Source organism: Rhipicephalus sanguineus, chromosome 7 (genome assembly GCF_013339695.2).
Source record: "Rhipicephalus sanguineus isolate Rsan-2018 chromosome 7, BIME_Rsan_1.4, whole genome shotgun sequence".
In the NCBI taxonomy this organism is placed as follows: domain Eukaryota; kingdom Metazoa; phylum Arthropoda; class Arachnida; order Ixodida; family Ixodidae; genus Rhipicephalus; species Rhipicephalus sanguineus.
Window position 1 is genome coordinate 139,425,688 of NC_051182.1, and position 16,373 is coordinate 139,442,060.

At 47.1% G+C, this 16,373-nt stretch overlaps 1 non-coding gene across 1 annotated transcript; it reads right to left on the reverse strand.

The window, feature by feature from the left end:
- Window positions 1-15,461: 15,461 nt before the first annotated feature.
- Window positions 15,462-15,543, reverse strand: Trnas-cga (transfer RNA serine (anticodon CGA)). Its single transcript has one exon. It is a non-coding gene; the product is annotated as a tRNA-Ser (tRNA).
- Between the last annotated feature and the right edge of the window lie 830 nt (window positions 15,544-16,373).

Sequence of the window (16,373 nt, forward strand, 5' to 3'; positions counted from 1 at the left end):
TGCGTAGAGGTATCATGAGTCGGTTCACAAGCTGATATATGTCCACGTTGTCAAATGTTTTTTTTTTTCGTTTTTTGCACCGTTGCCTGAGCGGTCATAGGAATTTTTAGTGGCAACATATCACGAGAATGGAAAAACAGCTCAGAGCTTTGTCATGGGAAAGCATAGCGAGCTCTGGCAGCACACCTTATACGTGATTGTGTCACAGCTGGCATTCTACAGCTGGCGCGCGGTGAGCAATGAGAACCACAGAACGACGCGAATTTACGCCAAGTTCCCTTTTGAAGGCAGCGGTTTAACGGTCATAATTGGTCCGACTTGGTTCTGGGGCGAACAAACATCTGACCGTTGCTAATTCAACCACATTCCCTCAAGCAGCGCGTGTTAGGAGAGCAATCAATCGACGTTGCTACACAACACAGGAACAACGCAGCCATACCCTCGGCTATCTTGTAACACTGCTGCTAACAATCGTTCGCGCTGAGCTGGCAGAAACGAATTTTTGCGTGGGAGGTCGCTTCCACAAATGTATTCCGTTGATGAACTCGTAGGTTTGTTCCATCCGCGTACACTTTTCTCATTTCTCCTGAGAATGCTTCTGCTCGATCACCTCACCACGTCCGACGGAAAACACAGCGACACGGTACACGAGCACACCCACCGCTCACAGTAGGCACCACACAGCGCACTTTGGCAAACTTCCCTCGTCATAACTTCACTTCGGAGCAAAACAAAACACCATGGAACGAACATACACTATGTTTGCTTGCAGCGGTGTGTCGCCGCCGCGTCCCGTTTTTCAGACGAAGCGAAGCGCAGCGTCACCGATGCTCGGTGCAGTCTTCCTTCGCCGGATAATGGCTCAGAACAAACACACGCAGTACAAATGGTACATCGTAAGCTCGCAATAATATTTCCGGCATGACAGGCCACCAAAAACAGCTTAGGAATTCACTCTGAGGAGGCAAGCTCACAGCTGACGCGACTCGGCCGAGTTCGAAGCGCGGGCGGCCATCTTCTCCTTGAGCGGAGTCACCGTGGTCACCGGCCGTCCGGCTCGTGACGTCAGTCTAGAGCGCGCGCCCATTGGTGGAAGCGCGTGTGCATCCGCCTTTGAGGTGCAAATGCCGCTTTTTTCTAAAGTTGTACCCGATTATAGTGTTCATGGCACTCACTTTCGAACCGCAGGGACCCGGGTTGAAGCCTCAGCCCCAGAGAGAATATTTCTTTTGTTTTATTTAATATTCCTTTGGTGCGTGCCAGCTGCGCGTGAGGAGGGTTTTTGGGTGAGCGCGTCACTTGTTTTTCTCCGCGGCGGTAGGTTTCTCGGTACACCAGCATCACCAACTTCTGAGGTCACTCAATACTACAAGCGTCGCTTGAAAAGCCTTCAAATAAAATGGCGGCCCGCGCCTTCAATACTTGACGGCGAGGATGGAGGTCGCACCGCGCTTTAGGGAAGAGAGACGTGTCAAGCGGAAAGATTACCTAATGTTCCTTTTTATGTTCAAAATAAAAGGCATGCGTCGTGAATAAAACGTTACAGAGAGCCCACTGCGTTTCATTAGTTTGGAGTGTTTCTCACATGAGTGCCTCTAGAAGAGACACAGGATCGGTGGAGCCGCAAGGGTGGCTCTGACGAATAGGAATTCAGCTACTAAGACGAAGCTGTGGTTGCGTTAGCAATAAGCTCGAGCTTCTCTTGAAGCGTATAATATGCGTGTAAGACAGCTTAATCCTCTTCCATGGTAGAGTAGAATCAGTACAAGCAACTCTAAATCGTCGAACAGTTTGTCAATTGTGCCTAGTACGGCGAAAGCGGTATACAACTCGTCGGATGAAAAGTTTTGTTAACGCGAAGGGCTTGACTAAGGCTCATGAAATGGGGCCGTATGGATAGAAAAACATATTGGGGTCAATTTAGTGGGAACCAACGTACCGCAAGGGAATCAAGGTTGGATGGACGTACGTACATCGAATTGGCGTGCATCGAGGTACACCAAATATTTTTCTTCTAATTCGATGTATTGATCCTATCCCGCAACCCTCCCAAAGCTTTCCGCACATAACGTGGTTTTGCACTGCCTCCAGGATCGGGGGCGTTGCAAGCTTACTGCACCAAACCCGTTTTCGTGCCTCCTTGATCGGCACGCCTTTGACCAAGTGACGACGTCATTATGTGACGTCACGTAGTGTGACTTCATCATGACGTTCCTATGACCTCTTAATGACGCAACAAATTTGGCGGTCGGTGGCGTCATGATAACGTCACGTGGTTTCGTGGTCACTTGATAATCATTCTTGCATCACTCGTGTTGGCACCGACGCCGCCGACGCGGGACGCCGGAAAATTTTCCCATTTGATGAGGCGTCTAAGGCTTTTGCCTCAAATAGGACAGCAAATAACTATTGCAGCAAATTAATACTAACGTGTGCGTGAGAACGCACACGTGGCTCCAATAGCGCAACAAGCGTACGTAACCACCACCGTGTTCTTCGACTTATAAATTTGAAAGTGGCAAGATCTGAAGGCTTAGCTACGACTCACAGCGCTTTTCTGTACCGCATTAGTGCAGTGGTTACGTTGCTCTGCTGCTGTCGCGAACGGCGTGGGTTCGATCCCCTGCCTCGGCGTACGCATTTTCGATAGGGACGAATCTGCTCGTGGCCCGTGCACTTAGATTTAAATAATCTTCAAAGAACCCCCCGTGGTCAAACTTCCCGGAGACCAACACTACAGCATACCTCATAATAAAAATAATAATAATAATAATAATAATAATAATAATAATATCTGCGGTTTAACGTCCCAAAACCACGATATGATTATGAGAGACGCCGTAGTGGAGGGCTCCGGAAATTTCGACCACCTGGGGTTCTTTAACGTGCACCTAAATCTAAGTACACGGGCCTCAAACATTTTCGCCTCCATCGAAAATGCAGCCGCCGCGGCCGGGATTCGATCCCGCGACATTCGGGTCAGCAGTCGAGCGCCATAACCACTAGACCACCGTGGCGGGGCAGCATACCTCATAATGATGTCGTGTATTTGGCAGTTAAAATTTCAGAAATTATTAATAAACAAGGCTTTGGTTGTGTCAAGCACAAAGACGTAATCACTGTGACAGTTGTTAGTTCCCGGTTGTTATGTGTGCACCTGTGCGTTCTTTTCGGGCGTCCTTCTTTGTGCTTCAGCAGCGCGCTGCAAGTATCGAGCTGCTTGTCGTTCTTCGTGTGACATTCCAATTTCTTGCTATCGCATTCATTGCTCCTCCCTTGCGGCAATAATGGGACTTTTTATTGCGATAGCAATTATATGGACAGTCTCGGCTGGATTTTGCCGTCGCCGTCGCCGTCATGCACCGTATATGTATAAGTATGTATATATCTATAAAGTCCCCACAGAAAAATAACTCAGAAAAATGCTTCCGAAGCGCGGAATCGAACCAGGGACCTCTTGTTCCGCAGCGAGCGGCGCTATCCACTACGCCACGAAACGCCGATCCTCCACGTAGCTAACGGCGAGCGTTATATACACACCATTTAGCGCTGGACGGACTCAGAGACAGCAGGCGATAATAAGCGTTTCTTCAATACCAGCGAGGTGGCGCTAGGAGCCCCACGGGCGCATTTAAAAGTCGTCGGCGAGCTCGCTCGCTTCTTCTTATATTTGCGCATGGGAGAAGCTTGCCCTTCCGCCGTCTGCTCGCGCGGTTTTCTCGTGGCGAGGGGTAGAGGAATGTTTCACCCTTTCACCGTGATGTACGCGCTCATGTTACGGCGCGTACGAATGTCACTCGAGCTCAGGGACGCCGCTAAACGAACAAACAGAAGATGAGCGCGAACTATCAAGTGTCACAGGTCGACACTTGAAGCACGCTAGTTTCCTTCGCTGCTTCGGCCGCCTTCGCTGCTTCGGCCGCCTGTTGCAAGGCGGCCGCCTTCGGCCGCCTTGCAACAGAAGCGCTGTTCAAACTGAGAGTATCCATTGGCGAGCCTCACTTCGTATAGCATTAGTTCCTTGCTATCGCATTCATTGCTTCGCCCTTGCGGCGAAACTGTGACTTTTTTTTTTTTACCGAAGTAGTTTCTCGTACAACCATTTCGTTACATTTTCTCGAGGTATTAGCGCGTCGGGATATCATGACTCATCGCAGTCAGCTGTCTATATGCTTCGCTGTATATCTGCAGTATCTTTCACGGTCTTAGAAGTATGCGACGGTAATATACGGGAAAAACGGTAAGTCGGAATGATCCTGCGAACACACACACACACACACACACACACACACACACACACACACACACACACACACACACACACACACACACACACACACACACACACACACACACACACACACACACACACACACACACACACACACACACACACACACACATGCCTTGTTGCAGCAGGAGATGGCTCTGTTGCATTACAGGCTTGCCCTACAGCAAGTTCTGGCACAAATATTTACCTCGTAATACCAGTTAGCCTATTAATTGAAAAAGTGAATTTACTCGCTTGGAAATACCTGGATAGTTTTCCTGGTCTGTGGAAGATCATTGCAAAAGCGTAAAATATACACACGCCCAAGAGATGGGAGGCAAACGAGAAAGAAAAAGTTGGAGGACGCTTGAGCTGCGCCTCAAGAGTAGAACTCGATGGCGTAATCAGCCCCGTTCGCATCGCCTTCTCAATCGGTAGCCTCGCTTGGCATCTCGGTGGGCAACTCAGCAATGGCGCAAGGAAAGGAAGGTCTGCACGCGTAACATTAGCTTCTTCCCACTATCCTACAATGCGTACTCGAAGTACGGTTGCTAGGTACCCACTACGCCATAAGTCTTCTTTTTGCGGATCAGCGAAGTATAAGCTACGCGTCCCTAAGGCAACATGCAAACATACACAGCTGCTAACTTTGTTAATGCGTTTGTTGATGATGATGGCTAATTATGTCTGCGAGCTTCGTAATGGGTGGGCCTTCAAACCTCTCACTAGTTGTCCAATTCACATGTCTTGATGTCTGGCGCCATTCTACGTTTCTACCATGCAACATTACATGTGTTAAGGACACTCCTTGCCTTACGTGACATTCTTATGAGGTTTGTCTCGGAAGCAGTTCCAAACAATGGCGTGGCTCTGTGGTAGAACACCAGCTTGCCACGTGGAAGTCGAACCGCACTGATCATTATTCATTTATTTGCGTCTATCTTCAATTTTCCATCACGGACATATCTGATTTTTCGCTTACAGCCAACGACGCCGACAGTGGAAATTTAGAGAAGCAAGCTCTTTAACACTATCGCATTAGAACGCGACAGAAGCCTGGCTCTGTTGCATTCAAGATGTTCTTTACAGTGAGAACATGCTCTACCGGCACGAAGAGGCATGTGGCATTGGCTTGTGAACGGAGTACAACTGGCCCCTGTCGGAACAGTCAGTATACTTGAATGCCGGCCCGAGCTGTTGTCGCACTGGAAATTGATTAAGGCCTTATTGAACTTGATGCGTGGCAGTGACCTATTGGATAGATTATGGTACTCCGCTACACACCTTTTTCTTCGCGTGCCTACTCTTCTTTCCTTCTTTCCACCTCAATTTCCTTTTCGCCCTCCGCTTAGTGCAGGGTAGCAATTCGATTTTTTTTTAATTTTGTTTGACCTCCCTGCCTTTCTCTCATATTATTATCTCTCGCTATATATAAGTAATCACCAAATAATAACGATATATTTCATATCACTACAAGCTGAGAAGCAAGAAAAATGCTAAATGAGCTCTTTTTGTTCTGCAATTAGGTTACTTTCGGGTCTCTCGTAAAATCCAATTACAAGTTGGCCGGCATGACAGCCCATTTGAAAGAACATTGTTACCGCAGTAGTAAGGCCCTTAGAAAAGCGCTAAGACGTCGTGTGTCACTTGTCCTTATTTCTCCTCGGTTAACTTTAACAGATGGTGCCCGTTAGGTTACTCTTCAAGCATGGTCAGTTATCTGGACTATGTATCTTTCCGATGACGTAGATTGAGTTACAACCTTCGTAAAGTCCGCATTGCGTGGGATATAGATACACGATAAGTTGATTTCGAGAAGGCAGCCGTGCGGGGACTAGGCGAAACAAATTGTCTTAGGAAGTGCGCCGAACCGCGATAATCAATCAGATTATCAAAGACAATGGAGCGTTACATCAGCCTCAGATATGTGACGCGAAAAGCTAGTTGGGACGTGTTCATCAGTCAAGCGTGAGGTAATGCGGCAGTAATGGAATAAGTACAATGTTCTTTGCCTGGAGTCAACAAGCAAAGGAGAAATGCAGAAGTCATTTACGCGGGGCGAGGTGGAGGGAGCGGAGACATAACTCGTAAGTGCTGTTCGCACGTGGCCCGTCCAGGAAGGAGTTAGAAAAATTATTGGCTATTAAGATGAAAGCATTACATGCCTCTTCATACATGAAAAGTGACCGTCGAACGTCGGCAGCGTTGGCGTCAACACTAAACTTTTGCCACTTGAATAGGGAACTTAGCCCCGCCACGGTGGTCTAGTGGTTATGGCGCTCGACTGCTGACCTGCAGGTCGCGGGATCAAATCCTGGCCGCGGCGGACGCATTTTCGATAGAGGCGAAAATGCTCGAGGCCCTTGTACTTAAATTTAGGTGCACGTTAAAGAATCCCAGGTGGCAGAAATTTCCGGAGCCCTGCACTACGGCGTCTTATAATCATATCGTGGTTTTGGAACGTTAAACCCCATTAATTATTATTACTGTGGTAACCGAACCCACCACCCTCCAATTTCGAAGGTTGTGGGTTCGGTTCAGCAATCGAAGTCTGTGTCATCCTGCCTGACAAATATGACAGTCATATATTAAGGCAAAAGCCCGAGATGCCTCATCAGATGCGAAAACTGACTGTCGGCGTCGTCAGCGTCCCGCGTCGCCATCGTCAACAGGAATGATGCAAAAAAAATTACATGGTGACGGCACCATGTGACGCCATCATCATGTGGCAGATCGCCAAAATGTATGACACCATTGTGGCGTCCCTCTAACGTCATCGTGACGTCATTCGATGACATCATCATCACATGGCATCGTCGCTTGTTGAAAATATCGCCGATCACGGAGGCAGTGCCAAAGTGCAGAAAGCTTGCAATGCCTCCGATCCTGGAGGCAGGGCAAAACCACGTAAGGTGCAGAAAACATTCGGACGGGTGCTTGGGAAGATTAACACACAGACTGAGAAGAAAGAAACACATGGCTTTCACCTTCGAGTCGTCTTAGGCAAATTTGATAGGGACCCCATGTGTTTTTCTTATATCTGATCAAGTGGGTGCTTTTGGCAAGGGCGCCAGATCAACTATACATATCCCAATGTTGGCCTAAGTAGTGTTTCGTAGGCCATTGGTGTCATATGTAGCAGATTATTATAAAAAAATTGCAGTGGTTTAGCTCGGCTATGCCAGGATATACGCAGTGTTAGCAAAGGTTCAGCTGATTATTCTTAGCTTTCCAGATTGTCTAGGATTAGCTTGATTGTCATGCTTACTGCTGCTCCAATGACACACACACGGTATAGGTATTATGTGGACGTTCCTCCTTTTCCTCCAGTGTCTCCGCAGCACGTTTAGCCTTGTTCTGCTCATTCTTCGTACGCTGAACCGCTAATTGCCAGGTAACTACTTCGGGATCCGACGAGATAAGCTTCTCGGCTCTTCTGCGCCGTCGAGTAGCATTTGCGCTCTCCTTCTCCATGGCGTTACCCACCTGCAAACGCCAGTCAGAGGCGCTATCACGCGGCCCCAGCGCAGTGTCAGACGGCGACTGCACAGCGCAGGCGAATAGGTGCGCGCGCCGGCGCCAGTACGTCTACGACGCCACTCCTCTCGAATGCGGCACAGACCAGCAGCGGCGAGACGCGAGCGGCGGCGGCGGAGAGCGCGTGAGATGCCAGCTCCGGTGACCCAGCTGTGTGACATCACTGATCCTCACGCATGCGCAGCACGGCTCATGACGCTCCACGCGAAATCGGCTCCGGCTAGGCAAGTGTAGCTAACGCTACAAAGCGACTTTCTTACAGGATAGTTTGCCTTCGGCGGTCTGACCAATGAGGAATATGCAAGGTTCCCAGTTAAGGTTCGACGTGAGGTTGAGGCCCAAGCATTTTACCTGATTGTATTTATGGAGGATGGTTTACCAAGATTATGTATGAAATCCGGTGAAGTTTTCTCGCTAGTAAATTTGATACGTTTGGTTTTTAACGCGTAAACCTCATGCCCCACTTATCACGCCGAGAACAGATCGATTGTAGTGAATTATTCAGTTGTAATTCATTTCCTAAATGACGTGGTGCTATGTGTACTACAGTCATGGCAAAGAGCCGCATTTGGACCATTCCATGAACATCGAACTGGATATCATCGACCTGCATAAGAAAAATATACAGGAAAGAAGAACCAGAACTAGATGCGCTACGTAGAATTCCGTTATCTCATTCAGCCTTATATATAATCTGAGCTTACCAGCTGACGGAATTTGCGACCGCGTGTGTTTTCCCTTCGGTAACCGAGTTTCGAAGTGCAGGCATTGATACAACATTTTGTTCATGGTAATATATGGGAAATGCTTTCTTTTCCGAGGCTCTTCATTTCCTGACATTGTTTCCGTTCATGAGATAGAAATTGCTGCTGGCTCGGAAAACTCAGCGTCTGTCTCTATTTTTTATTTTCACGTGGTTCAAACATTTTCATCGCCCACGCTACTGTGCCGCCATATTCTGTCCTCCACCCCTATACTGGCTTATTCTTTTTTGTTGCCAACTTCGACGCTGAACTCGAACAGGAAGCAGTGGCAAGTGGCTGAAGCAAAACTTTTTAGCAGGGCACCGCACAGTATCCTCCCTCCCTTCTCCCCCCTCAACCAATTAACGCACCACAATGTCTTCCACTTGAAAGGTTAGGAACAAAGCAGGCTGATGTAATCCAAAGTTCTTTCCATTATATTCACTCCTTTATCTCAATTTTTCTTTCCACTGGATCTTTGTTCTTTCGTCTTTGTTCAATTCCATACTGTTTGCCCCAGTTTAGAACCTCCGCCTCATTATACAAACAAGCTCGCATGCAAAGTTCTTGAACCGTGGCCACGTGCTGGCAAGCACAGGCGTGTAGCGAGGGCTCTTCGCGAAGTTCAGCGGACACAGTCCTCATGGGCTGTCTATAACTTAATCAGTTTTATTTTTTACAAGACTTTTTCTGAATATTCAGAACACCGGAAATACTTGGAAGAGATAAAGTAGTGTCACTCGTACGTCGTGAAACTGAAAATTGGCAATATTCCCACTTCGTCGTGTTTAAATCCAGGACCCATATGCTCTAAACCCATAAGTGCCAACGCTTGGCATTACGGAATCGAAGCCAGGCACAGCGATAAAAAAAAATGCTGCGAACTTTCGAAGAATTATTGCTCTATTTCGACGCCTTTGGTGGTGTTGTTGCTGCAAGAAAACCGAAAAAAAAAAATAATTTAGATTACTCCCTTTACTAACCCTCACTAAAGCGCGTTGTCTCCTACAACCCACAGTAGTTGTTACGGCCGGTATTCTTTCAAGGCACGGCTCTATGCCAGCATCCGTACGCAGGTGTTTAATAACTGAAGCCTGAACAGCAACAACTCGAAAATAGAACTAGCATGTCCTAAACATAGACGGCTTGGTAATCTATGCTGAGCTTAATAAAGCACTTTAAAGACGGCACACAGGCAAGCAGACAGCTAGCGTTTCGACACTGGACCATGTTTGCTTTAGCAGTGTATTTGCACGTATCTCCTTTGCAATGGAGTCTCACGAGAGGTATTAGAAGGGTACGGCTGTTTATCTTGTCTATTTATTATTTGCTAGACGTAGAGAAAGCGCTGTCGGTCACCTGTGAGCAGCTTTTCTTTTAACGAACAGTTGCTCACTGGATAGGAGAATTGAACTAATTGCTACAAGTACAACACATATGGCAATGTTCGTTCCTTTTAGTTTTCTTTTTTGCGATATAGACTTGCCCTTAAGCCATAGCACGTTGTTTGTATATGTACAGTGCTCGTCAAATGAAACCCGAACAGCGGCAAGCCTTCGCATGGCATAGTGCACGCCGTCCAGTTATCACCATGGGCAGGCGCGCATATGCGCAGTGCGCTCAAACCGGATGCGCGCGCCTGTCAATGGTAATAACTGGACGGCGCGCACTATGCCATGCGAAGGCTTGCCGCTGTTCGGGTTTCATTTGACGAGCACTGTACATTAGGTGTACGCCATATGACAGGTGTCTTGTGGAATCTGTCATCGTGTATCCAGCAGTCATAGCTGGTCATGTCATTGTAGCGAAGGCCGGCTTGCAGTAGGGGGTAGGAGCTTTCCGGTTCGAATCCTTGACATTTCCATATAAGAATACATGCCTTTGCTTGCCTCACTGGAACGGAGCGGTACGGACACGCATCACCCAGTGGTAAATGGGACCAGTTTCACGCAGAGATGACAGCCGGTGTAAGCGCCAGCCGGGCCCGAAGCCTCCTAAGCAACCCCCGTACAGGTTTCCTCTCTACGTATACATAGAAATGCTCAGACATTCAAACAAGATGCATCGGGCTGCCATATGCTACTGATCTTCAGCCTATGTCACTGATTCAGGCCGGCCGAGCCAAGGAGGCTGCTGAAAATTGGACTTGCAGAGAGACGGCTAAGCCGCGTTTTCGTTAGCGCCTCAAATCACTCCGCCGTCACTTTGTGGCAAGGCTCTTTTGTTCACACGTCAGCCCACTTCGCTGTCCCTCTATATTGAGGTAACAACCCCGTTCTTTTGTTCGTACCTCAACTTCATTGGCTCTTTCTTTGGTAGAGTTACTGTATATGCTACATTTAGGTAGAGTACACGACCTTAAGTAGCATATAGAGTAACTATGCCCTTTATAGCAAACCCGCGAACCCCTCAATACTTCACTGCTTCTCACTAGGAGCCCCACCGCCTACCGGCTGACCGGTTCTCGTTGTCAACAATGTGCAGCGTACACTCTTCATTAAATCAGTGAAAATGCTTTTTTTCTCGCCTCTCCTGACCCAAGGTCCCAACGAGTGGTTAGTTGAGCTGGGGCCCTTTCTGGTACTCTCCTTCAACAGTATGGAGGGAGAGGGAGATTGTATCCAGCCAGATATTTGCTCCATGTAGTTTCCTCATCTTTGTTTCCTTTATGCTATCTTCAATCATCTAGAACTTGTGTTGGGGGCTGTCAAATTTTTGTAACTGGAGCGCTTTCGCCTCTTGCGTTGTGAATCTAGCTCTCAAAAATTAGCATTGGCATCACAGTTTGAATGGACCTGCAATGCACCAGAGGGCGCGATGTAGCTCTCACTTACCGCCTCAGTATCACCGGCATCGGCCGCCAAGGTTGACAAGAAAATGAGACGTTCGCAGAATGCATCCACGCGCCCAAGCGTGTCCTTTCTATGCACCTTTCTAACGAAGTCACCCTAGATGCTGTCGTAATCCCCTCTGGGTTCTTGTAAAGGTGCGTGACCCCCCAGAATTGCTCAACCGGCCGGATTTCGCTGCTTCTACTCTCTAGTTTGTGCACTCTGGCGCCACAGTCGCATCTCAAAAACTCCGTAGCGGTCTGCACCATGCACCGTTCAGAAAGGGTACATTGACCTCTAGAGTGAGACCGTGTAAAATCGCGAAGGCGAGAAGCGCTTTGCTAATTAAACTCCGAGCTCACATCACACGAACACTCAAAGCGTGCGCGTAGAAACGAGCATACACACCCGCTTTGAGTTACTTTAACGAGATCCCTCGTTAGCAGCTGCAGGTCATTAGACCAATCTTTCTCGTTTCGTAATCAATGTCGCACCTGGAAAACGCAGTTACCTTCGAAGTGCCCGTCGCAAGCAAGAAAGAATCGAGATCGCGAAAGAGTGGAGATAGCATTAGAGAAACCTACTACTCAGCACGTGTGTGTTCCAAAGTTTAGCGCTACAAAAGTACAGTTGAGATCAGTCTTCATTAGATGGGGGTTGTCTTTATCGCCACCAATAAAATCGCGCCTTTTTTGAAGTGGCGTAAAGGCATTGGCCTCATTGAAATAAGCAAAGCAGGCCCAATTTGAAATGTGAGAGCGTGAGCCTTCGGACGCATGCTGAAGTCGGAAACAGCCTTAGGTCACCTTTTCTTTTATTTTTTTCCCACAAGCTATGAAAGGATGCCGGTACGTGAATGGCGTACGCATGGCTTTCACTTTTGATTGATTGTACAGTACTCGCAGATTCAAACACATCAAATGTTTTAGTATAAAGAGTGGCATGGCGCAATTGCTCGAGATAACGACGTCATGTCGCAACGAATCTGGTTTCTAAAAATAATGTTGGCTCTGATATACGCGTTCGAGTCGAAATTACGCCGATATGACCCGAACTGAAGACGGTGGAAACGAAATTGTGTGCGTTACTTAGCCCTAAGTTGCCCCGTTTCAATCTGCGAGTACTGTACGTCCACTGTGACGTGAGCTGGCTTTTTGCGTGAGCTGACGTTATGTGATCTAATCTGGTGACTTCGTAAGCTGTTATCGCAGAAACTTCTTAGCTGTTATTGTCGAAAGAAAGAAAGAAAGAAAGAAAGAAAGAAAGAAAGAAAGAAAGAAAGAAAGAAAGAAAGAAAGAAAGAAAGAAAGAAAGAAAGAAAGAAAGAAAGAAAGAAAGAAAGAAAGAAAGAAAGAAAGAAAAAGCGTGCTCACGCCAAATTTCGCGTACCTTCATTTTCCCGATAGGGCAACGTTCCCTGAATTTTTGTTTTTCAATTTACACACGTCAGAATGTTAGTGCCAATGGCTCGATTCTATCCGCATTTATGAGGTAGTATCCACTGATATAATTCAAATTGCCACTTTGGGTCATTTGTGTTTCTTGAACCATCCATTTATGACTATACTAAACGTGGTTGTCTTTTTTTTTTTTCGTGCAGCACCAACCACGTGATCACATGAAGTTATCAACTACCCACCAAGTCCTTGCGGCAAAGAAGGCAAGTTTTTCTATTGCTTCGTCTGAGACTCTCGTCCAACCACGGCTATGTGTAGCATTAATTTCCGGCTGGACTGATAGCAGTGCTTGCGTCTGTTGCTGCCCCGGCCTAATCTTGACGCTCATACCACGAGCCATAAGTGGGTCGCGGCCGTTTGCCGTAAACACCATAGATATAAACAGCCCTTCTGCCCGGAAATCTGGAGCACCCACCTTTTGATTTTACGGGCTATTAGAGCAGATATTTATGTTACAATTTCGTTTAACGAACTCGTTCCTGATTTCACCCGTAGAACAAAAGTATGCGCTATTCAAGTACGCTTTTTTTAATAATTTGATTGTTAGCATGCATTTGGGGGTACCGCCCCCACTTTAATAAGAGCTCTGTATATAATTTTGTGCACTCTACTCGCAGTTTTGTTTTATCTTTGGAAACCGTGCAGAATAATACGTGCTGTTGTGTTCTCTCATTATAGTACTTACTAGTGTTTTTCCTGTAGCCGCTTTGCTGTTAGAATAGCATGACCCAGTCAGGCAATTACTCACCATTTGTTTGTGCCTATTTTGTAACAATCAGGCTTCAATAAACCGAATCAAAGCAAAGATCAAATATGATGCGCAGAAGTGGATCAAATCAGAATATATAATTTGTACACTAGTACCTCGCTGTAGCAAAGTAGCACCAGGACCATCAATTAGTTCGTTATAGCCGATATTTGTTGTAACAGTAAAAAACGCCAGGCCTGCGCTGAAACCGCAGCACAGTCACAGCGAAAGCTGGAAGAGCGGCGTTTCTAGAGCCCGCTGTAAGCTCTCTTGGGGCTACAATACAAGTACACTAGAAAGGTACCCACTACGCCATAAATCACAATTTTTGTGAAGTTGGGAAGCACCTACTAAGCCATTATTCTTCATTCTGCGGAGAAGCGAGGCACCAGCTACACGTCTGTAAGGCATTATGTGCACTTTGTTGACGCGACGACTGATGACGATGAATAATTATGGCTCAGCCCTTTGTAGTGGGCTGGAAGCTTTAAACGGCCCACCAGTTATGTAATTTGCATTGGGTGACGCCCGGTCGCTATTTCCCTCTCCCGTCATGCTGTATAACATACGTTGACGTGGGAGACAGACGGGGGGGGGGGGCGAAGAACTTTACTGAGACCCCGAGGAAATGGATCATGCGCTTATGGGCTTCCTTGGCAATCAATACAAGTGCACTTGCGAGGAACTCACTACGCTATAATTCATTGTGATTTTACTGAGACCCCGAGGAAATGAATCATGCGCTTATGGGCTTCCTTGGCAACCAATACAAGTGCACTTGCGAGTAACGCACTACGGTCTAAATCACTGTAATTTTACTGAGACCCCGAGGAAATGGATTATGCGCTTATGGGCTTCCTTGGCAACCAATACAAGTGCACTTGCGAGGAACCCACTACGCTATAAATCATTGTAATTTTTGAGAAGTAGGGCAGCAGGCACTGTGCCATTTTTCGTCATTCTACGGAGAGCCCTGGTACCTGCTAAAGGCATGTAAGGCATTATGCGATCTTTGTTGATGCTGTGCCTGATGACGATGAAGAATTATGGCAGAGCCCTTTGTAAGGGGTTGGAAGCATTCAACAACCGACTCGTTGCGCAATTCGCATTGTGTGACGCCTGGTTACAGAATTCGCGTTGTGCGACGCTTGGTGCTTATTTTACTCTTCTACCACGCTATATAGCATATGTTAATGTGGTTCCTTCCCGACATGAAGCCTGTATAGGACCTTTTTGCAAAGCAGTTTCAAGCACCGGCATGGCTCAGAGATTGAATACTGGGCTCCCACGCAGAGGGCCCAGGTTCGAACCTCGTTCCATCCTGGAATTTTTTTCTTATTTCATTTTTTTTTCTTATTTCGAGCGATACTGGTTACGGACACCGGCGGCGGCAGACAACTACGGCGCCAAAAACGGCCGGTGAAATGATCTCATAACAGCTTTCGCTGTAAAAACACTTCCTGAAACTTACTTGCCGTGTGACAATGGCATTTCATTCAATAGCTAAAAATGTAAAAAAAAAATGTGCAGTGGCTTAGCTCGGCTATGCCAGGAGATACGTAGCGTTAGCAAAGGTTCAGATGATTATTCTTAGCTTTCTAGATTGTCTAGGATTATTAGCATTCTTCTGTTCATTATTCGTACGCTGAACCGCTAATTGCCAGGCAACTACTTCGGGATCCGATGAGATAAGCTTCTCGGCTCTTCTGCGCCGTCGAGCAGCATTTGCGCTCTCCTTCTCCATGGCGTTACCCACGTGCAAACGCCACTCAGTGACATCACTGATCCTCGCGCATGCGCAGCACGGCTCATGACGCTCCACGCGAAGTCGGCGGCGTCTACGCAAGTGTAGCTAACGCTACAAAAAAAATTTAACGCAGCCGACAGGATTCGAACCTGTGCGGGGAGACCCCAATGGATTTCGAGTCCATCGCCTTAACCACTCGGCCACGACTGCGAGATGTCATCGTTTCACAAAACATTGAAACTGCACCCTTTTCACTTGCCTGTGTTACACACAGCCACGCGAATGCAACAGACAATTAGGCCAACGAAAGCATTGAGGCCATTAATTGTCTTTAACTGTAGTGTCGCGATTATGACGTAAGCTGAAATACATTAAAGTGGATGGAAAATCACCCTTTCCGTCGCTGGGATACGAACCCACAACCACACTAATGAATGCCCCCTATGCTTTTCTTTGACCTAATTGACTGTTGAGTTCATATGGTTGTGTCTAACGAAGAAACGAGCCCCTCGAAAAAATTCTTCCTTTTCTGCGTCATGACATTTACTTGCACACAAGAGTGGTAAAAAACTTAGAACATCTAGATGACTGGATATCATGCTTAGCATACATTTCGGTAATCTGTTCTTTTAATATATTCACATTGTCCGCCTCTGTGGTACGGTGGCTACGGTGCTCGGCTGCTGACCCGAAGATCGCAGGTTCGATCCCAGCCGCGGCGGTCGCATTTCGATGGAGGCGAAGTGCTAGACACCCGGGTACTTAGATGTAGGTGCACGTTAAAGAACACCAGATGACCACATTTTCCGGAGCCCTTTAGTACGGCGTCCCTCATGATCATACCGTGGCTTTGGGACGTAAAACCACAGATATTAATAATTATTTATTCGCATCATTATTATGAATCATGTGAGACATATTCAACGTAATGCACAGAAGAATTACCTGATATTTATCGGTACCAACATTAATAAGACGTTTTTTTCTCCCCATATGTACTATCCTGGCCTTGTTTGGGTGTTTTATTCTCGCTGTGCACT